A 24,505-nucleotide genomic window follows, 5' to 3' on the forward strand; every position below is an offset into this window, starting at 1 on the left:
ACTAACACATCGGAAACTGTGGACCTAGGGATGTTTAGGAGTGTGGAAATCTCGCGTAAAGGCGTATGACAAGTAAAATCCAATCACTTGACCACGTTCGAAGTCCGTGAGTTCCGCAGAGCGTCCCATTCTGCTCTGTCACGATGTCTAATGACTACTGAGGTCGCTGATATGGAGTACTTGTCAGTATGTGGCAGCACAATGCACCTAATAAGAAAAAACGTATGTTTCTAGGGGTGGCCGGATACGTTTGATCACATAGTGTAGCAGAAATGAGAACAGCGAGAAACTTAACATCAAGATTAATGGTCATGAAGTAGATGATGTTAAGGAATTCTACTACCTAGGCAGCGATATAACCAATGACGGACGGGGCAAGGAGGACATCAAAAGCAGATTAGCACTGGCAAAAAGGGCATTCGCTAGAATGTTAGTTTGCATCACAGTACTGTATGATAGTGAAACATGGACTGTGGGAAAACGGTACAGAAGAGAATCGAAGGATGTGACATGTGGTGCTAAGATACGGAATGAAGAGGTTGTGTGTCGAATCGGAGAGGAAAGGAATTCGTGGGAAACGCTGACAAGAAGAATGGGCAGGGTGGTAGGACATCTATTAAGACATCAGGGAATAATTTCCATTGTACTAGAGGGAGCTGTAGAGGGCAAAACTGTAGAGGAAAACAGAGATTAGAAATACATTCTGGAAATAGTTGAGGGCGTTGGTTGCAAGTGCTACTATATGATGAGTTTCGCACAGGAGAGGAATTTGTGGCGGGCCGCATCAAACCAGTCAGAAGACTGATGACTCAAAAAGAAAAAAAGAAGAACGTGATCCTCTTACGCACGGAGTAGACTCAAAGACGTAGCATAGAGACTTCCACGATATGACGCTAAATTGTCTTTAAAGAATCATTTGCAATAATTATGTACGGAGAATTATAGAGCCCACCAACGTCCTCGGTCAGGACTGACGTCAGACCGCTTTCGCAACCATATTTGCATGCATGCATTTAGCGCTAACGATCTTGTCCAAGTACGTGCCTCTCGCTCACAAAATTACACGCTGTCACACACCGGTTGACAGACGACCATACTCACACATCAGCCACTATCTGGGCAGTTGCACCTCAGTGCCGACACATTTCGAGCCCGCTTCCTACGCCTCAGTTGACGCTGAGCCAACTCGTGCGAGGTTAACGATCTCTAACCGCAAGCTGATCTTGCTGCGGTTCATTTTACGCTGTGGTTTGTACCTCTGAAACAAAAACGGCTGTTTCCTTGGTATATTTTGTCAAATAACTGAAACGTGTTTCATCCGTAATGACGTTACTGTCGCCTGGGCGGCGGGAAAAGCGCAACATATGTGCCAATCAATAATAATAAAAAAATACAGACAAGAGCAAGCAGGGCCCGTGCTCTTAGGATTCCGTACACACTTAATTACATATTGACAATAGGTCAACCATCCCGAGAACAGAGAATCTCTACGATTTTTCCCTTGTATCGATATCGATACTGCCAAGATATCTGTCCGGACAATTCCTGGACTTCCAGGAATGTATTGAGTTCTAAATTTAAATCTTTTGTGTGGTTTTACCTTTGCTATTGTAACTTTTCATTTATTTTATTGATTTTGTATTTATATTAACATGCTGTGCTACTTGTCAGTTGCAAATGCTTTGACTTCGTCTGCTCTCGTCCCTTTTGCGATTGCTGGTAGGATTTGAGGGCAGTCGCCAGGGAAGAAAACGGTACAGCCCGCAATAGAGCTACTGTTCTTAAGCAAACGCCGAATTGTTGTGTCAAACATCAACGGGTGTTTTATGAGATACTGGAACCATATTCAAAACAATGGAAGTACAATCTTGTTTCTCTTGAAATGTTACAGATGTTTCACGTGTCGTAACCATACAGCGCACCTACCGGCCGGTGTGGCCGAGCTGTTCTAGGCGCTTCAGTCCGGACCCGAGCGACTGCTACGGTCGCAGGTTCGAATCCTGCGTCGGGCATGGTTGTGTGTGATGTCCTTAGGTTAGTTAGGTTCAAGTAGTTCTAAGTTCTAGGGGACTGATGACCTCAGATGTTATGTCCCATAGTGCTCAGAGCCATTTGAACCATACAATGTCAGGGAATGTTTTTATGCAGATTGAGCTGGCGTGGCGCGAAAGTCGGGCGGCTGCTGGAAGGCAAAGTCATCGTTTCAACAGCTACAGAGGATGGCGGTGGTGGATTTGAGGGGACCACGTAGCGAGGTCATCGGTCCCCATTGGATTAGGAAAGGATGTGGAAGGACGTAGGGAGCGCCCTTCTAAAGAAACCATCCCGGCATTTTCATGAAGCGACTTAGGGGAATCGCGGAAAACCTAAATCAGGATGGCCGGACGCGGAATTGAACCATAACCCTCCCGAATGTGAGTCCAGTCTGCTAACCACTGCGCCACATCACTCGCTAGCGATAGAGGACTTCACTTCACCGTACCTCAGCCTATTAGCATGAAATATTTGTAAACTGTGAACTCAAAACTTCTTCATAATCACTCTACATTTTCTTGAAAGCCAGATCAAAATCCCTACAGTAGTTGGAGATTGACACATTACGAATGCAATGTAATGTTTTTAATCGCAAAAAATATTCTGATATTATATAGTTACAAACTAACAATTTCCGATTTTTTTTTCTTCACGTGTACTGTGAAATTTTACTTCTTGTCATAATTCATTATTATAGATCAACAGGAAGTACACTATAGCTCTTTTGTGGGTGAGTTTGCATCAAAAAATGGCAATATCATTTTATTGCATTGACGTAGAAGATTAAATATTTTACACCGCCAAGGGACCTGTAGACCTTAATATGTGATAAATTTCAGCTTGATGCCTCCGGCCGTTCCTGAAAAAAAAATCGATCTTAACCGTCGGACAAAGAAACAGACGGACGGACAACGGAGAGAGTCTCTGATGGTTCCGTTTTTACCGAGTGCGGTACGGAAACGTAAAAACCGAAATGTCGTGAAGGAATCTGTTATGAGAATAGAATATAACGCATATTTTTCAGTTTCTTTTTAATTTTTAATTTTTATTTTTATTGACTGGTACTTGTATTGCGCTGTTCCCGGCGCCCAGTGGACAGTAATCACCTGTCCAGTTCTAAGCACTTATATGCTACTACTGTATTAGCTTCTCAGTTCCACGTGCAAAGAATTCTTGAGTGCGTGTGTGTAATCAGCAATTCACTGTTACCTGGACGTGCTCATTATCAGCGAAGGACCTGGAGAAAGCTATGGCCTAAACTGGTCGAAGAAGCCGAGATGGAAGGCGACGCAAATGATCGATGTGAAATTGTAAGAGTGATACATTCTGTATCCACTAATGAACTGAGTGCGTCTTTGGCAGAAGAAGTTGACGAATTGATCCACACTGACAGAAGTGTATCTATCGAAGAGGAGCTGACTGACTGTAATATTACAAAGGGTTTTCAACCTACCGTGACTGAGAAAGCGAAACGCCCACAGCTTACATATTTTGGGCTGAGGTTTTATAAACCTTAACCATTTTTGTGAAATTCGCTGAGAGCAACCAACAACACAACGCTACTGAAATTATGAATTTCAGCATCACAAAAAATATTTTTCTGTTGTATCTGTGAGGATCCACGGCCTCTAAATACTTTTTAAATGGAATTCTGGTCCGTTGTAGGCTGTAACGTAAACGTTCGTTATTTAAATTGCACAATTTAAATTAGAGGAATTTCCATTAAAGCCTAAACCCGCCAGTGTAGCCGAGAGTTGCTTCGTGGACTCGGGTAGGTGCGCTGGCCCCTGATCGAATCCGCCCTGCAGATCAACGACGAGGGCCGGTGTGCCGGCCAGCCTAGATGTGGTTTTTAGGCGGATTTCCACATCCCGCTAGGTGAATAGCGGGCTGGTCCCCACGTTCCGCCGAAGTTACAAGTCTCACAGACATCTGAAAAACATTCGTACTGTTCCATGGCTTACACTAGACGCAGACAGCTGGGGGTACACTAAGTCAGTCCCAGGGGGGGGGGGAGGGGGGGGAGGGGGGGCGGGAACAGGAAGGGAATCTGGGCACACTCTGCAACTAAAACTGCCAAATCAATAGTCGAAGCGGGACAAAGGTCCCAAGAAAGAAAGTTAGCATTTCTCCAATGATACGGAGGGCTCAGAAGAAAAATTTCAGCTGAAACTATCAGTGGTAGATAGCAGTCTGAATATTTCTCGCCATCTGTGCAATTCCTAAAGACAGTGATTCCATTTAAACTGTACAAAATTCTAGGTAATATTTTTTATTAATTAGCTTGTTCATCTTCCGAAATCAGTAATGCTCATTTTCTTTCGTAATTGGCTCACAAATAATTATTCAAGTATGTCGAATTTTCCTAATGCTTTAGCAGTACATATTCGACTTTTAATTCAATTTTGTTTTTACAGAGAAGTAATGTAGACTTATGTTTTATAGTAGCTATAACCTTCCCTGTTGTGTTTAATAAATAACAGATACAAGTTTCTGTAAGTTAAAAGTGTAGGTTTTGCTTACGTCTTTAAACCATATCACTCAAAATTACCTTGATAATTCGGTATGTTTCATAATTCAGAATTGACAGATCCCCAAGCATGGCGGGTTATCAAGGTCTTACAGTACTACATCAACTGTTTCGCTCTCTGTAGACACAAAGACTACAGTCCGTTTAAGATTACGCGATAGTTGACGTCTGTCACCTGCTGCTACGGTATTGCCACATCCGCCGCAGCCTACCACTCGATTACAGGTAACACATAAACACAGCACCTCACCTCACAAATGCTGCCATGTGTAACTCTGATCAACGTTGGCAATAGCCGCCGCAAGGTACGACGGAAATGCGAAATCGTTTGTGTACAGCCGATTTTAAGTAACCAATGACTAAACTGTGACAGACGACGCGTTTTGCAGTCCTGAATGTAAACTCATGTACTAAGCTAACCACAACGTCGTGATGTTTAAGGTATCCCGAAAAAGAGGTGGTCAACAGTCTGCGCCAGAGCGGAAATCCAGATCACCTTCTTCACCGCTATCAAAGCTAACCTCTACGAGCAAACTCAAGATACAAAGTTCAGTTTCAGAGGTGAAAACAAACTAATTTCCTGCTGTCATTGGTTGCCTGAAACTATCCTGTCGCTGGCTACCGAGCTGCCGCGTTGCCAACTGATGAGCATTCCCGGTTGGAATTTGGTTTCTGATTTTAGACAACACGAAAAAATAACAGCGAATATGACGTGGAAAAGAATCATAAATTACATTTAAACCAATTAACTGAATAAAAGTGATACTCAAACTCTTGATTAGATTTAGAAATAACAAACAGCAGTGGTAGTAGACGAGATTCGAATCTACAGCATAGAAGCTTAATACGCTAAGAATCGCACTGAAGTGTAACAAAGATTCTGCTTGTCATACGTTTGAATGAGGTTAACCAGTCGCAATGATGAACTGCAGCCTTCGCCGGCCGCGGTGGTCTAGCGGTTCTGGCGCTGCAGTCCGGAACCGCGGGACTGCTACGGTCGCAGGTTCGAATCCTGCCTCGGGCATGGGTGTGTGTGATGTCCTTAGGTTAGTTAGGTTTAAGTAGTTCTAAGTTCTAGGGGCTTTATGACCTAAGATGTTGAGTCCCATAGTGCCCAGAGCCATTTGCACCATTTTTTGAACTGCAGCCTTCAAAAACTCGGGTTCACTCGATGTAGTACGAAGTATAATGTAAGCCGATCTTTGTGATTACAATAACCGCAGAAGAATCAGGTCTTGTGCGGAAGTATCCAGTAGCGCTTAGTTAGTGCTGTGCAAAATGGTTCAAATGGCTCTGAGCACTAGGGGACTTAACTTCTGAGGTCATCAGTCCCCTAGAACTTAGAACTACTTAAACCTAACTAACCTAAGGACATCACACACGTCCATGCCCAAGGCAGGATTCGAACCTGCGACCGTAGCGGTCGCGCGGTTCCAGACTGAAGCGCCTAGAAAAGCTCGGCCACCCCGGCCGGCTAGTGCTATGCATAAAATGTGTGTATTTCATTAGCATTGTTGTGCTTGTGTGTGTGTGTGTGTGTGTGTGTGTGTGTGTGTGTGTGTGTGGTGTGATAATCATGTATGATGAAATACGAAACAAAATGATTGGGATCCAAACGCAACAAGAGAGAATGACAGACAAGGAATTGGAAGTGAACTGATGAAATGGTGTGACAGTTTGCCAACGCGAACGGTTCTTGGGTGACGTTGAGCCCTCTGATATGAAGAAACCGGCTCCAACGTGTGAAGTGTCAACTATCACGTAATATTAATGAGACTGTAACAACTTCCGTAATACTGTTAATCGGGGATAGGCTTGTATTTGAATTATTCTTAATTTACTCAACAAATCGCACCTAGCGTTCTTACCAGCAACAAAAGTACTAGCTAGAGAGGCGAGTAAATTACACATCCCCTCCGTCTCTTTTGCTTCCTCATACGTCCCGTCTCGCTGTAGTCCTCAGTTAGCAGAATTTGCCAAACTCGGAATCCTTTAGCAGAGTAGAACATTTGCTCGCTTTCCTTTGAGATCGTATTGAACGATAGCGAAGTATCAACAACAGTTCCTTTGTTGACGACCAGGCGCTAAACAAAAATCTTCGTTCTTTCCGTTATTGACCATGAGTGAGCTGTGTAGGAGGCGGCTCTGTGAATCAGGTAGACTGTTGCCCCATGAACAATGTTAGTGATATACATATAGTTGTTTTCTCTTCTTTATACTCGAACGAAATGATTCTGTGAAAACAGTGTACCTCGGCCGCTTTATTCTTAAAACGTCTCTCTGTCTTGTTTCTTTTCCGAAATTTTTCCGTTCACCCTTTCGGAACGGCCCTGCTCTTCGATTCTCATGGTAAAAGTCTTCTCGTTAGTTGTTATGTTTCCAAAAAACGTTTTAGTACATTGTCCTGTTTCGTATCAGAATTTTGTTTTCACTTCATGGAGAGCCTCTTGATTTAAACGTAGCGGATTTTCGGAATTCCAGAGTTCATTGGTTTGTGAGCTGACATACGCTGATAAATGCATCTGTGCTTCACTCTGAAAAAAAGAGCTTTTTAGAATCAACGTATCCATTATGCAGAGATCGCGGCGTCCTGTTGCAATTCTGACGTGCAGCGACAGTATGTGAGTAAGAGGTTAGGCTTCTGAAGGCAGAGTCAGTTGTCTTGAAAAGTTTTCCGGGTATGGTATCGCATCATATTGTAAAATAACTGCATAAAACCGACATTTCGACGGCGGTTTCAGTACCGTTTCTCTAGGACTACTTGTACAAGAACATATATCGTCGGTTTTACTCAGTAAAAGGTCATCAATACAGAGCATGAACAGGAAACGAAATCCGCGACAGGAGTGATGAATTCTTAGCAACGAGTGAATTCAGTGAATGCGAGTAGGATTCATCGGCAGACGTGGATGTAATTCAGGCGCCTCCCAGTGAAATGTGCGGCGACGCTTGTTGCTCGTATTGTACATTAATGAAATTGCAGAGAATGTTATTCGTAACATTAACCATTTGGCTAATGAGGCAGTTATCTGTAAGGACGCTCTGTGAAACGCCCGCTTAACCAGCTGGGCAGAACAGCCAAATAAGGCTGGGGGTCAGTTTCACCTTAAAATTGCAATTTAATAACACATTTGAACCAAAAGGCATATAGCCGAACCTGTAGAACTACGAGTTTCAAAATCGAATTCTTTCACGGCTGAAGGCCTCCAAACAAGAAATCTTAAAAATCAAGAAGATAAAAATGCAGTTAAAATAGAAAATAAAGGAAAACCTCAAGGCTAAAGTGGATAGACAAACATAAATAAGATGCAGTACAAATGGCTGAATGCCCGCAATAAAATTTTCAAGATTTTAAAATAAATTACCATAACCTTTAAGGCAGAAGGCCTCAATATTTTTCCTTAAAGAGTAATTTTAACAATAAGGTTTCAAGGCGGAAGGCCCATAGTTAATTTTCCAAAATTAAAAAAAAAAATATAACCATCAAGTTTTAAGTAGCTGAAACCGGACTAAGAGAAACATATCCTCTGGCCCGAATTGAAACTTACTTACATAAAACATCATTGGCCATGATAGATTGTAAGCAGACAATTAAACATCGGTGAGAAAGACAGTAAAGACAACAGCACTCTGAAGCCTCCAGGGGGCCGGTCTGCCCTCGTTCACTTAGCTGAGACAGGTGGTGAGCCCAACTACACTTGATCTGTCGGAAGCCAACCAAGAGACAGCCACAGACCGACCGACAAATGACAATTCAAACACCAAATGTTACGGGCGTGATTAGCCACAATCAGATGTGTATATGTATTAAGATGTCAAAACTACACACCGTGTTGGACAGCGACAACAGGTGAGGAAAGGACACTGCCTGAAATAACGCTAGTGGCCAGGGCAGGTAATCGGAACACTAACGGCCAGAAGGTACAAAATTCCGCTGGTGCACTTGAATTGTAGTCAACCAATATAGTTAATTCCACCGCATGACGGCTAAATGTCAGCAGTACAAACAGTCAGTGTTGCTCACAGGAAAACTTCCCAAACTGCAAACCACCGAAACGAACCACACAACGTGAATGGACGTGGCTTGCGTACTTGAAACCATTACTCAACTTTGACGTCCTGGGGCGGTGAACCACGAAGCTCGTAGCGATTGGACAGCTCCACACACGCTCATACACTGCGCAGGGACCGCCAGCAGACCCAGCCGACTGCACCACGTGGCGGTAATCTCCCTGGTCTGCAGTAACCGACTGACTGCGCGCAGAGCTTTTTTTTTTTTTCTTTATTGTAATTTTTATCACCTTACACAAGGCGGGCTGTCAGCAGCTGAGTACGCCGCTCTTCAGCCTTGAGATTTACAATAAGTAAGAAATAGAGGGGACACAGAGAATACAAAAATGGCGGGCAAAACAATGTAGACACCAAAAAACAAAAAACACGGAGCCGTTCACGCCTGATGAGAAAACATCACTGACACTAGTGGACACGGCGCACAAAACAGGGATGATGGCGATGGTACACGTGAACAGTGGCGGCGTTCCGGCGAACAAACACTAAACACAAACGAAGACACACACACGAGACACTAATGGCGATGACCTCTGGCGCGCGAATGTTCACTATGCTTGTGCGAGTCCGGGGACCTGCCAAGAGAGGAGGAGGAGGAAGGGGAGTGGGAGAGCGAGAGGGGAGAGCAGAGATGCCACGGGCAGGGGAGAAAGGGGGGAGGGAGGAAGGGGGAGGGGAAGCCCGGGGGAAGAGCGGTGGAGGGAGGGGACGTGGGAAAAGGAAAGAGAAGGGAAGGGAAGAGAAGGGAGGGAGGGTGTCTAAGGGAAATGACACCGGAAGTGGGGGGTGGGGCAGGGTCAAAGTTGATAGGAGGGGTAGATGGAGGGGAGGAGGACATCATCAGGGAGGGGGAGCCGGCGGAAGCCACCTTGGGAGAGGGTAAGGAGGGTGGAGAGATGGAGACCGGGTGGGACGTGCGAATACAGGTGCGGCAGCGGGCGGGGGTGGGAGAGGATCGGGGAGACGAGCGGGTGAGGAGGATCGAGTTTGCGTGAGGTGTACAGGATCTGTATCCTTTCAAGGAAAAGGAGGAGGTGGGGGATGAGATTGTACAGGATCCGCGTGGAGGAGGGGAGACGGATGCGATAGGCGAGGCGGAGAGCATGACGTTCAAGGATTTGCAGGGATTTATAAAAGGTAGGGGGGGGGGCGGAGATCCAAGCCGGATGGGCATAACAAAGGATAGGGCGGATGAGGGATTTATAGGTGTGGAGGATGGTGGAGGGGTCCAGACCTCACGTACGGCCAGAGAGGAGCTTGAGGAGACTGAGTCGGGAGCGTGCCTTGGCTTGGATTGTCCGGAGGTGGGGAGTCCAGGAGAGGCGACGGTCGATGGTGACGCCAAGGTACTTAAGGGTGGGAGTGAGGGCGATAGGACGGCCATAGATGGTGAGATAGAAATCAAGGAGGCGGAAGGAAGGGGTGGTTTTGCCTACAATGATCGCCTGGGTTTTGGAGGGATTGACCTTGAGCAACCATGTTTGCACCAAGTGGTGAACCAGTCAAGATGGGATTGGAGAAGGTGTTGGGAGCGCTGTAGGGTGGGGGCAAGGGCAAGGAAGGCGGTGTCATCGGCAAACTGGAGAAGGTGGACGGGGGCTGACGGCGGCGGCATGTCCGCCGTGTACAAAAGGTACAGAAGGGGGGAGAGGACGGAGCCTTGGGGCACACCGGCAGAGGGGAAAAAGGTGTAGGAATCTGTGTTATGGATGGTGACATAGGAAGGACGGCGGGAGAGAAAGGAGCCGATCAGACAGACGTAGTTAATGGGAAGGGCGAAGGTTTGGAGCTTGAAGAGGAGACCAGAATGCCATACGCGGTCATATGCACGTTCGAGGTCCAGGGAGAGGAAGATTGCGGAGCGACGGGAATTAAGCTGGTCGGAAAGGAGATGAGTGAGGTGAAGGAGAAGGTCGTCAGAAGAGAAGGACGGCCGAAAGCCACACTGGGTAACGGGAAGGAGGCGGTGCTGGCGGAGATGCTGGTGGATGCGTCGGGTGAGGATAGATTCCAGGACCTTGCTGAAGACCGAGGTAAGGCTGATGGGGCGGTAGGAGGAGACGGCGGACGGCGGTTTGCCGGGTTTAAGGAACATGAGGATACGGGAGGTTTTCCACAGGTCGGGGTAGTAACCGGTGGACAGGACTACATTGTAGAGCCTGGCCAGGGTGGAGAGGAAAGAGACAGGAGCTTCACGAAGGTGACGGTAGGTGACACGATCGTGACCAGGAGCGGTGTTGCGTTTGGTGCGGAGTGTAGTAATGAGATCCTGTGTAGTGATGGGGGCATTAAGTTCCGTGTGTGCAATGTTGTCCAAGTACTGGAAACCAGGAGCGAGGGGAGGGGAAGAGGTGTCAGTTCGATCGCGGATATCCGGGAAGAGGGAGTTATCGAACTGCGGATCATCGGGGATGGAAAATACATCGGAGAGGTAGGAGGCAAAGTGATTGGCCTTACTAAGGGAGTCAGGAAAAGGGTGATCATCATGGAGAAGAGGATAATAGGGGGAGGGTTTAGTTCCGGTAAGGCGACGGAAGGCCGACCAGAACTTGGACGAGTTTATTGGTAGGGTAGCATTTAAACGGGTGCATGTCTGTCGCCAGTCCCGGCGTTTCTTAGCCGCGAGCAAATTGCGAATGTGTCGCTGGAGTTGCCGGTGGCGTCGTAGTGTGTCCGGGTCACGCGTGCGGAGGAAGGCACGGTAGAGACGACGGGATTCACGGAGGAGGAGGATGGCCTGTGAGGGTAGGGTAGGACGGTGGGGGTGGATGGTGACAATAGGGACGTGGGCCTCCACGGCCTCAGACAAGGTCTGCTGGAGAAAGGAAGCGGCATGGGTGACATCGTCAGGGTGGTGGCTATCGACCTGGGTGGAAAGGGTATCCCGGTAGGCATTCCAGTCGGCACGGGAATAGTCATGAACATACTTAGGGGGAGGGTCATTACGAGGGTCGGGGCGGCGCGCAGAGCCACTAGCCGGAAAATTTATGCACAAAACCAAAGGTGTTACACCGTGCAAATATCGATACCCATCTCTGCTGCCACACGTAGAAGGAAGAAGAACCACGGCGCAACCGGAACAAGGGCGGGAAACGAAACACAGATAGACAGCCAAGTTCACGAAAACACATAGTTGGGAGTGAGCACGGCTCATGCTGCATAAGGAATGCTAAACAAATATTCAGTCCGATCTTAATAAAATTAAGAAGTGGTGCAAAGATTACCAGTTTGCTTTAAATGTTCTGGAATTTAAAACTGTGCACTCCACAAAATGAGAAACGAGGTATAATCTATAATTACATCTACATCTACATCTACATGATTATTCTGCAATTCACATTTAAGTGCCTGGCAGAGGGTTCATCGAATCACAATCATACTACCTCTCTACCATTCCACTCCCGAACAGCGCGTGGGAAAAACGAACATCTAAACCTTCCTGTTAGAGCTCTGATTTCTCATATTTTGATGATCATTCCTACCTATGTTGGCTGGGCTCAACAAAATATTTTCGCATTCGGAAGGGAAAGTTGATGACTGAAATTTCTTAAATAGATCTCGCCGCGACGAAAAACGTCTTTTCTTTAATGACTTCCATCCCAACTCGCGTATCATATCTGCCACACTCTCTTCCCTATTACGTGATAATACAAAACCAGCTGCCCTTTTTTGCACCCTTTCGATGTCCTCCGTCAATCCCACCTGGTAAGGATCCCACACCGCGCAGCAATATTCTAACAGAGGACGAACGAGTGTAGTGTAAGCTGTCTCTTTAATGGACTTGCATCTTATAAGTGTCCTGCCAATGAAACGCAACCTTTGGCTCGCCTTCCCCACAATATTATCTATGTGGTCTTTCCAACTGAAGTTGTTCGTAATTTTCACACCCAGGTACTTAGTTGAATTTACAGCCTTGAGAATTGTCCTATTTATCGAGTAATCGAACTCCAACGGATTTCTTTTGGAACTCATGAGGATCACCTCACACTTTTCGTTACTTAGCGTCAACAGCCACCTGCCACACCATACAGCAATCTTTTCTAAATCGCTTTGCAACATTCTGGTCTTCGGATGACCTTACTAGACGGTAAATTACAGCATCATCTGCGAACAACCTAAGAGAACTGCTCAGATTGTCACCCAGGTCATTTATATAGATCAGGAACAGCACAGGTCGCAGGACGCTTCCGTGGGGAACACCTGATACCACTTCAGTTTTACTCGATGATTTGCCGTCTATTAATACGAACTGCGACCTACATGACAGGAAATCACGAATCCAGTCGCACAACTGAGACGATTCCCCATAGGCCCGCAGGTTGATTAGAAGTCGTTTGTGAGGAACGGTGTCAAAAGCTTTCCGGAAATCTAGAAATACGGAATTGAGATCCCCTGTCGATAGCGGCCATTACTTCGTGCGAATAAAGAGCTAGTTGCGTTGCACAAGAACGATGTTTTCTGAATCCATGCTGATTACGTATCAATAGATCGTTCCCTTCGAGGTGATTCATAATGTTTGAATACAGTATATGCTCCAAAACCCTACTGCAAAGCGACGTCAATGATATACGTCTGTAGTTCGATGGATTACTCCACTACCCTTCTTAAACGCTGGTGCGACCTGCACAAATTTCCAATCTGTAGATACAGATCTATCGGTGAGCGAGCGGTTGTATATGATTGCTAAGTAGGGAGCTATTGTATCAGCGTAATCTGAAAGGAACCTAACCGGTATACAATCTGGACCTGAAGATTTGCCCGTATCAAGCGATTTGAGTTGCTTCGCAACACCTAAGGTATCTACTTCTAAGAAACTCATGCTAGCAGCTGTTCGTGTTTCAAATTCTGGAATATTCCATTCGTCTTCCCTGGTGAAGGAATTTCGGAAAACTGCGTCCAATAACTCCGCTTTAGCGGCACAGTCGTCGGTAACAGTACCATCGGCACTGCGCAGCGAAGGTATTGACTGCGTATTGCCGCTTGTGTAGTTTGCATACGACCAGAAGCTCTTCGGATTTTCTACCAAATTTCGAGACTATGTTTCGTTGTGGAACCTATGAAAGGCATCTCGCATTTAAGTCCGTACCAAATTTCGCGCGTCTGTAAATTTTAGCCAGTCTTCGGGATTTCGCGTTCTTCTGAACTTTGCATGCTTTTTCCGTTGCCTCTGCAACAGCGTTCGGACATGTTCTGTGTACCATGGGGGATCAGTTCCATCTCTTACCAATTTATGAGGTATGAATCTCTCAATTGCTGTGGCTACTATGAATTTGTGCCACATCTCGTCTTCATTTGCATAGTCAGTTCGGAAGGAATGGAGATTGTCTCTTAGGAAGGCTTCTAGTGACACTTTATCCGCTTTTTTAAATAAAATTATTTTGCGTTTGTTTCTGGTGGATTTGGAAGAAACGGCATTGATCCTAGCTACAACGACCTTGTGATCACTAATCCCTGTATCAGTCATGATGCTATTAGCTCTGGATTGGTTGTGGCTAAGAGGTCAAGTGTGTTTTCGCAACCATTTACAATTCATCTACATCTACATTCATACTCCGCAAGCCACCCAACGGTGTGTGGCGGAGGGCACCTTACGTTCACTGTCATTACCTCCCATTCCTGTTCCAGTCGCGTATGGTTCGCGGGAAGAACGACTATCTGAAAGCCTCCGTGCGCGCTCTAATCTCTCTAATTTTACATTCGTGATCTCCTCGGGAGGTATAAGTAGGGGGAAGCAATATACTCGATACCTCATCCAGAAACGCACCCTCTCGAAACCTGGCGAGCAAGCTACACCGCGATGCAGAGCGCCTCTCTTGCAGAGTCTGCCACTTGAGTTTATTAAACATCTCCGTAACGCTATCACGGTTACCAAATAACCCTGTGACGAAACGCGCCGCTCTTCTTTGGATCTTCTCTATCTCCTCCGTCAACCCGATCTGGTACGGATCCCACACTGATGAGCAATACTCAAGTATAGGTCGAACGAGTGTTTTGTAAACCACCTCCTTTGTTGCTGGACTACATTTTCTAAGCACTCTCTCAATGAATCTCAACCTGGTACCCGCCTTACCAACAATTAATTTTATATGATCATTCCACTTCAAATCGTTCCGCACGCTTACTCCCAGATATTTTACAGAAGTAACTGCTACCAGTGTTTGTTCCGCTATCATATAATCATACAATAAAGGATCCTTCTTTCTATGTATTCGCAATACATTACATTTGTCTATGTTAAGGGACAGTTGCCACTCCCTGCACCAAGTGCCTATCCGCTGCAGATCTTCCTGCATTTCGCTACAATTTTCTAATGCTGCAACTTCTCTGTATACTACAGCATCATCCGCGAAAAGCCGCATGGAACTTCCGACACTATCTATTGGCGTGGGTTCGTGGACTAACTGCTCGAAATAATTTTCGGAGAAAGCATTTAGGACAATTTCGGAAGATGCTTTCTGCCTGTCACCGGTTTTGAACAAGTATTTTTGCCAACATATCGAGGAAAGGTTGAAGTCCCCACCAACTACAACCGTATGAGTGGGGTATTTATTTGTTACAAGACTCAAATTTTCTCTGAACTGTTCCGCAACTATATCATCGGAGTCTGGGGTCGGTAGAAGGAGCCAATTATTAACTTAGTTCGGCTGTTAAGTATAACCTCCACCCATACCAATTCGCACGGAGTATCTACTTCGACCTCTCTACAAGATAAACCACTACTGACAGACACAAACACTGCACCACCAATTCTGCCTAATCTATCTTTCCTGAACACCGTCTGAGACTTCGGAAAAATTTCTGCAGAACTTATTTCAGGCTTTAGCCAGCTTTCTGTACCTATAACGATTTCAGCTTCTGTGCTTTCTATTAGCGCTTGAAGCTCAGGGACTTTCCCAGCACAACTACAACAATTTACAACTACAATTCCGACTGTTCCTTGATCCAAACACGTACTGGATTTACCATGCTCCCTTTGAGATTGCAGCCCACCCCGTACTTTCCCGAGGCCTTCTAACGTCAAAAACCGCCCAGTCCACGCCACACAGCCTCCGCTATCCGTGTTGCCGCCAGCGGAGTGTAGTATCAACGAGTCACTATTGGAATTAGTCAACTCTTACAGAGGGACATATGAAATGGAACGGTCACTGAGCCTCAGTTTCAGTCTTCTTCTTAAGTTGCCAATCCTAAGATTGATTTGCAGCAGCTCTCCATTCAGTGCGATTGTCGGCCAGCCTCTTCAATTCCGTGAAACTTCCGCATCCTAGGTCCTGCATTATCTGACATGTACTTTCTTCTAGGTCTGCCTCTTGCCCTTTTGCCCTCCACAAGGCCTTCCGTTATAGTGTGGAGAAGACTTTCATGTCTCAGAATGTGTCCCATCCAAAGAACTGGAACTTCCTCCGCTCTCTGCAGGACTTCTTCATTTGTCATCCTGGCCGTCCATGGAATTTTTAACATCCTTCGCAAACACCACATTTCGAATCCTTCAATCCTTCTTCTTTCGTCCTCTCCAAGTGTCCAGGTTTCGCTGCCGTAGAGAAGCACACTCCCAACAAAGGTCTTTATTAACCGCTTCCTTAACGACAGACTTATCATATTTGATGTGAGGAGTCCTTTCCTTTTATAGAATGCAGTCTTTGCCTGATTTATTCTACTTATTACATCTTTCCTACTACGACCATCTGATGTTATTCTGCTTCCCAAGTAGACAAAGTCTTGTATTTCTTTCAGCTTCTCTCCATTCAGCCTTATATTCGTAATTGCTTGATTATTTTGTTTGCTTGCAACTAAGATTTTTGTTTTTGACTTATTAATTTTCATGTTGTACCTTGTAGCAAGAGTGTTTTCCATTTCCTGCAACACTACTTGTATTTCTTCATCATTTTCCGCTAGGACAACAATGTCATCCGCAAAACGCAGCATATCAACTATTTTTCCCTGGATCCTGATTCCATTAGCTTGTCCTAACTTTTCTCTGACCTGGTCCATTGCCTTCTGTATGTACATATTAAAGAGGACAGGGGAGAGTGCACATCCCTGTCTCACACCCTGTTTAATTTTTGCTTGTTGTTGATGTTCCCCACATCTCACTATTGCCACCTCTTCTTTGTATATGTTCCATATCGTGCTCCTGTCCTTGTACTTAGCTCCAGTTTCCCTCAATATCTGGAATAGTTTTTTCCATTCAACCTTATCAAAGGCCTTTTCGAGGTCAACAAATGCTATGTAGGTGTCCTTTCCTTTTTCCATTCTTTTTTTCTATTATGAGCCTTAGGGCCATAATGGCTTCTCGCGTACCTCTCCCTCTTCTAAAGCCAAACTGGTCTTCTGTGAGCATGCATTCCACGTTCCCTTCATTTCTTCTGAGGAGGATGGTCGTCAAAATTTTTGATGAATGTGATGTTAGGCTGAGGGTTCTGTATTGTGCACACGATTTTGCTGGCATTTTCTTTGGTAATGGAACAATAATACACTTTTTGAAGTCCTCAGGCAGCTCTCCAGTATCATATATTTGGCAGATTAATTTATACAATTTATCTTTTATTTCTGTTCCAGCTGCTTTGATGATTTCTGCAGGCAATGAGTCAATTCCTGGTGCTTTTCCGTGCTTAAGTGCCTGTATTGCCTGATCAAATTCAGACCTTAGTATGCTGTCTCCTAGTTCATCTTTATCTACTTCGTCCTCACTTTCAATCATGTCATCTTGTACGTTGCCTCCATATAATTTCTCTAGGTATTCCTTCCACGTAAGTGCTATATCTTCATGATTATACACCATCTTATTATCCTCTCTTATTAGGGCATTACATCTAATCCTTTGTCCTCCTGAGAAGAAGCGTTTCACTGTTTTGTATGCTAATTCAAGGTTCCCTTTCTTCAGAAGGTCTTCAACTTCTTTGCATCTGTCTTCAAGGAATCTTTCTTTTACTTGCTTCAACTTCCTGTTGATTTTGTTCCTAAGCACTCGGTATGCCGTTTTCCCTTCTTCCGTTTCAGTAAATCAGGTTTATTAGTAGAATTCTATGGAAATGTAAACAGTCTGTAAAGAAGGTTGCTCACAAAACACACATCCTACAACGCTATTGACGCATGTATGATACGTACCAAATAAGATTAACAGAGAATATTCAATGTACACAAAAAGGTACACCATGAAAGTCAGATGTTTGTTTGACTTACAGGATAAGCGTCGTGGAAATTCTGAAGAAACTGAAACAACACAAGCTTTGAGACAGATACAAAATATTCCGAAAAGAGCCTACATAGAAGATGCTGCTTTAAGTGATGAACCTAGGAATGTGTTATAACTGCTTACTTATCACACCCAAGGAATCGCGAGGACAAGATTAGACTAACGGCAGCGCATGAGCGGTCATTCAACCCGCGCTCTATACGTGAGTGGAACGGGAAGAAGCCATAAAACTAGTAAAATGGGAAATAATATCTGCCATGCACTTCACAGTTGTTTTCAGAGTACGGATGTGTATGCAGACAGCAACTTTACAGTATGGTGCAGAATCATACACATTAAACTTTTACGTCAACAGTACCTGAACTGATCAGTTGCTGCAATACTTTTATTTTGTGGGCTTGCAGTTTGAATGCATGCACAACTCTGTGCCCAAATGCTACTGACAATCCAGTCTGAAGCAAAGTGTTGAATTGTGCAACGATTTCCTCAGACGTCTCATGGTGGCAGCTCATGCCTCCTCAAGTTCGTCTGAAGCCGATACTCCTTCTACCGGAGCCCGACGAACGACGTGGCGCGTCATATGTCTTAGTAATGGGCGATTACTTCCAATTAATCGATTAATCGAGATCGTTCTGGTAATACGAGGGCTATCCACAAAGCACATTACGTTTTGGAATTAAAAATAAATAATTGGAATTTTTTTTAGTATTTACAGATGAAAGCCACACTTAAATACTAATTTTCTACATAGTTACCATTTAAATTAAGGCACTTATCGTAGCGATGGACGAGCTTGGAAATTCCTTCGTCGAAAATTTCGGCCGCCTGCGCCTTCAACCACGTGTTTACCTCTTCTTGAAGCTGTGCGTCGTCATCAAAACGCTGCATAGCCAACCTCTTCTTCATTGCTGGGAATAAGTGGAAGTAGCTCGGTGCCAGGTCGAGACTGTACGGAGGATGAGGAAACAACTCCCACTTAAAAGATTCGAGAAATTCACGAGTGGCATTTGCCGTGTGGGCCCTGGCGTTGTCGTGAATCAGCAAGATCTTTGAGCCCAAGTTTCCCCTGCGCTTGTTTTGTATTGCTCTTCTGAGGTTGCGCAGAGTTTGGCAATACCTTTGAGAGTTTATTGTAGTGCCTCTTTCCAGTAAATCCACAAAAATCACACCTTTTCTGTCCCAAAAGACAGTCGTTACGTGGTTTAAGGCGCAGGCGGCCAAATTTTACGACGAAGGAATTTCCAAGCTCGTCCATCGCTACGATAAGTGCCTTAATTTAAATGGCAACTATGTAGAAAAGTAGTATTTAAGTGTGGCTTTCATCTCTATATATAATAAAAAAAATTCCAATACTTTATTTATTTTTAATACCAAAACGTAATGTACTTTGTGGATAGCCCTCGTACATTACGGATATATCTACAGGGTGTTACAAAAAGGTACGACCAAACTTTCAGGAAACATTCCTCACACACAAAGAAAGAAAATATGTTATGTGGGGATGTGTCCGGAAACGCTTACTTTCCATGTCAGAGCTCATTTTATTACTTCTCTTCAAATCACATTAATCATGGAATGGAAACACACAGCAATAGATCGTACCAGCGTCACTTCAAACACTTTGTTACAGGAAATGTTCAAAATGTCCTCCGTTAGCGAGGATACATGCATCCACCCTCGGTCGTATGGAATCCCTGATGCGCTGATGCAGCCCTGGAGAATGGCGTATTGTATCACAGCCGTCCACAATACGAGCACGAAGAGTCTCTACATTTGGTACCGGGGCTGCGAAGACAATAGCTTTCAAATGCCAAGAGGGTTGAGGTCATGAGAACATGCACGCCATGGAATTGGTCCGCCTCTACCAATCCATCGGTCACCGAATCTGTTGTTGAGAAGCGTACGAACACTTCGACTGAAATGTGCAGGAGCTCCATCGTGCATGAACCACATGTAGTACTTGTAAAGGCACATGTTCTAGCAGCACAGGTAGACTACCCCGTATGAAACCATAACGTGCTCCATTGAGCGTAGGTGGAAGAACATGGGGCCCAATCAAGACATCACCAACAATGCCTGCTAGTACTATAGAGCAATGAGTCGCATGTCAACACAAGCACCGAAGTCAACATTACCTTCCTTCAATTGGGCCAACTTGCGGTGAATCGAGGAAGTACAGTACATACTGACGAAACTAAAATGAGCTCTAACATGGAAATTAAGCGTTTCCGGACACATGTCCACATAACATCTTTTCGTTATTTGTGTGTGAGGAATGTTTCCTGAAAGTTTGGCCGTACCTTTTTGTAACACCCTGTATATTTCCATCAAAACACTTAATTTTAGATAATCGATTATCCCTAAGTTTAATTATTTCACTTTTCTCTTGTCGTTGTAAAACATGTTGAGTGTTGATTTACTTTCTATAGAATGATCAGAGAAAGAAGTCCGACTGTTTCGCAGTATTCATCGCGTAACTGAGGAACGCTTCGGCCCAGAATCTGCAAGAATAATACCCAAGACCCATCCAGAACTTCGAGGAGAACAAACTGTATTGTGCACGATTCTAGATCGTCTTTTCAAGCGGTTCCATTTTCCAGATCCCATGGCAGTAACTACAATTGTTAGAACGTTGAATGCCATTTTATAGGATAATCAGACACAGAAAGCTCCTGAAATCGAAGAACCATAGGTACAGTCACCGGTTACTGCAGTAGATGATTTATGGTGCATCCATGACACAGTTATCGATACAGCAGGGACAGGGCACTAGCGTAGCCGCAGAAAACAGCCAGGATTTAATCTTCGAAGCTCGCCTCTATTACACCTGCTTTCAACCGACCGGTAATTATCTCCTCTGCAATTCCGGAAAGACAGTAAGGTAGTGTAACCTAGCCGGGATAGTATGACTCGTAAATACAAGAAAATAGTGGCTTTTTCTGCTCTTCTAAAAGACTCTTTTCAAAGGCAGGAGGTAAAGCAACTGTTTGCCGTTTTAGACCCGCTGGAAAAAGATAACGAAAGTAGGTGTACCTCAGATAGCTTCCTGAAAAGTATGGGTGCTTGTATGCTTATTCACTTCAGTGTATGTGTTAAAACGATATTAATTAGCGTTACTCGTCAATCTTAAATAGCTACAATTTTCTGTAAAAAAATTCTAATCACGCATTTCGTGAATTGAGCAACTACTGAAACTTCCTGTCAGATTAACGCTGTGGGCCGGACCTAGACTTTTTTAAATTTTTTTAAAAATTAGTCCGTTGTATTTGGTCGTAGCGGACGTCACATAACATCCGTTAAAGTTCGTTGTTGATCCCTGCACTCAGTTTTTTTTATTACAGAGACGAGTCAGCTCTAAGACCGAACACGCATAGCTACCATGCCGTCAAGGTACCAGAAGTAGACTCAAATCTTTGCTTTTCGCGGGCAAGTACTCTACCACCTGAGCAACCCAAGCACGACCCACGACCCATACTCAACAGCTTTACTTCCGCCAGTACCTCGTCTCCTACCTTCTCGGTCCGGCACACAGTTTCAATCGGCCAGGAAGTTTCATATTAGCGCACACTCCGCTGCAGAGTGAAAATTTCATTCTGGAAGCGTCCCCAAGGCTGTGGCTAAGCAACGTAACCGCAATATCCTTTCTTCCGGGAGTGCTAGTTCTGCAAGTTTCGCAGGAGAGCTTCTGTGAGGTTTGGAAGGTAGGAGACGAGGTACTGGCGGAATTAAAGCTGTGAGGACGGGTTCTGAGTTGTGCTTCGGTAGCTGATGTTGTTGCCGCCACGGTAGCTCACCGTGTTCAATCAGAGGCTTGTCCTCTGTAATAAAAAAACTGAGTGTGTAGATCAAAGATAAACTTGAAAGGGTTTCATGGGAGTCCGCCCCCAACAGATAAGACGAGCAATAATGAACAAATTGATATTTTGATCCTTAAATAAAAGAAAAGAAAAAAAAGCGTTGGTAGAGCACTCGCACGCGGAAGGGAAAGGTCCGAGTCTCAGGTCGTCACACAGTTTTAATCCGCCAGGAAGTTTCATATCAGATCACACTCCGCTGCAGAGTGAAAATTTCATTCTGGGAGCAACAACTGTTAGTTACAAAAGGGAAAATATAGCTGTGGTAACATCGCTTTATTTTTTTTAACAGATCTCTTTACCTTCATAAATTAATTTTTGGGGGATGCTTTATAGACATAAAAATAAAGAAGAATATCGATTATTAGGGTACATTTATTTGATACGAGTAATCGATTATTTAAATAGGGTAATAGGTTAATTATGACTCTTACAAGCACTCACAACTGTCCATTCCCTAGCCTGCCTCTGTGATGTCATTCTCCACATAACGCTGGCGATAGCACCTACACTGTGTGATCAAAAGTACCCGGACAACCCCCAATAACATACGTGTTTCATCATATTAGGTGCATTCTGCTGCCACCTACTCCCAGGTACTCCATATCGGCGACGTCAGTACTCATTGGACATCATGAGAGAGCAGAATGGGTGCTCCGCGGAACTCACGGACTTGTAACGTGGTCAGGTGATTGGGTGTCACTTGTGTCATACGTCTGTACGCGAGATTTCCACACTCCTAAACATCCCTAGGTCCACTGTTTCCGATGAGATAGTGAAGTGGAACCGTGAAGGGACACGTACAGTACAAAAGCGTTCAGGCCGACCTCGTCTGTTGACTGACAGAGACGGCCGGCCGTTGAAGAGGTCGTAATGTGTAATAGGCAGACATCTATCCAGACCATCACACAGGAATTCCAAACTGCATCAGGATCCACTGCAAGTACTATGACAGTTAGGCGGGAGGTGAGGAAACTTGGATTTCATGGTCGAGCGGCTGCTCATAAGCCACACATCACACCGGTAAATACGAAACGACGCCTCGCTTGTTGTAAGGAGCGTAAACATTGAACGATTGAACAGTGGAAAAACGTTGTGTGGAATGCGAATAAAGGCACAAAATGTGCCGATCCGATGGCGGGGTACGGGTATGGTGAATACCCGGTAAACGTCATCTGCCAGCGTGTGTACTGCACTCCGTCTTCAGGACGCAAATGGCCCATCGGGACCATGCGACCGCCATGTCATCCTCAGCTGAGGATGCGGATAGGAGGGGCGTGTGGTCAGCACACCGCTCTCCCAGTCGTTATGATGGATTTCTTTGACCAGAGCCGCTACTATTCGGTCGAGTAGCTCCTCGATTGGCGTCATAAGGCTGAGTGCGGCCCGAATGGTCACCCATCCAAGTGCCGGCCACGCCCAACAGCGGTTAACTTCGGTGATCTGACGGGAACCGGTGTATCCACTGCGGCAAGGCCGTTGCCCAGCTTGTATAATTCAGCAGTAAAATTCGGAGGCGGTGGTGTTATGGTGTGGTCGTGTTTTTCATAGAGGGGCTGGCAGCCGTTATTGGTTTGTATGGCACTGTCACATCACTGGCCTACATTGATGTTTTAAGTACCTTCTTGCTTCCCAGTGTTGAAGAGCAATTCGGGGATGGCGATTGCATCGTTCAACACGATCGAGCACCGGTTCATAATGCACGGCCTGTGCTGGAGTGGTTACACGTCAATAATGGATTGGCCTGCACAGAGTCCTGAGGTGAATCCTATAACCTTTGGGATGTTTAGGAACGCTGACGTCGTGTCAGGCCTCACCTACCGACATCGATACCTCTCCTCAGCGCAACATTCCGTGAAGAATTGGCTGCCATTTCCCAAGAAACCTTCCTGCACCTGATTGAACATATGCCTGCGAGAGTGTAAGCCGTCATCAAGGCTAAAGGTTGGGCAAACACCATATTGATTGAGGGTGTCATGAATTTGTACGTCACGTTCAGCCACGTATCCGGATACTTTTGGTCACATGGTGTACATACAAAGCACCTTGTCTGTTCGTTCCCTTTCTTCATGCTTCTTAATTATACTTCTGGATGTTAATCGAGAGGGGCCAAGTACAGTACTGTTTTACTGATAAGATTTCTTCTGTCTTCTGCCCTCTAAAAATCGATTAGCCAATAGAGCTGTGTAGACAATATTGTTAGCCAGGTCAATCTTTCTGACTGCCTGGTAACAATTGCCCGCTGACCTGGGTTTAAATGAGTTGTAAGCACGGCAGGGGTCGCAAAATTTATCCTTGCCTCAAAAATAATTAATGAGGAAACTTATTTCTTCTAAATTAGACACGAAACACAATTACTTTGATAAATGCTATAAAATTAGTAACGAAACAAATGACAAACAATGCCAACAATAATATAAGAAGGCGTTGGCAATCAGAAGTATGGATCAGTGGAAAAGACACCAATAATTGCACACGTCGATCAATTGCAATCGCAAAATGCCCAGTGATGGTCTTGATGTTAATTGGAAACAAATAGTACCACAGAACTGCAATCACACCGGTTATTGGCGTTGGAAACAAACAGTTTATTGGTTCGAAATTCAAGTTTTTCAAATTGAAGCATGAAGTCGTCTAAATTTTATAAAATAACTTTATTTTCTCTATATATTGTCTCATGGTTGTGGCTCATTCTCAGCACAGTGTTGTAGGTGGAGGTTGAAGTCGCTGCAAAATCAGTAATTGGAGGCACCAACAACGTCACCAACGGCAAAGTGGAAATAGGCTCGAAGTCACTTGAGTGCCTCAGTACATGAGCTCTGGTGG

This window comes from Schistocerca nitens, chromosome 8 (assembly GCF_023898315.1).
Source record: "Schistocerca nitens isolate TAMUIC-IGC-003100 chromosome 8, iqSchNite1.1, whole genome shotgun sequence".
Classification (NCBI taxonomy): domain Eukaryota; kingdom Metazoa; phylum Arthropoda; class Insecta; order Orthoptera; family Acrididae; genus Schistocerca; species Schistocerca nitens.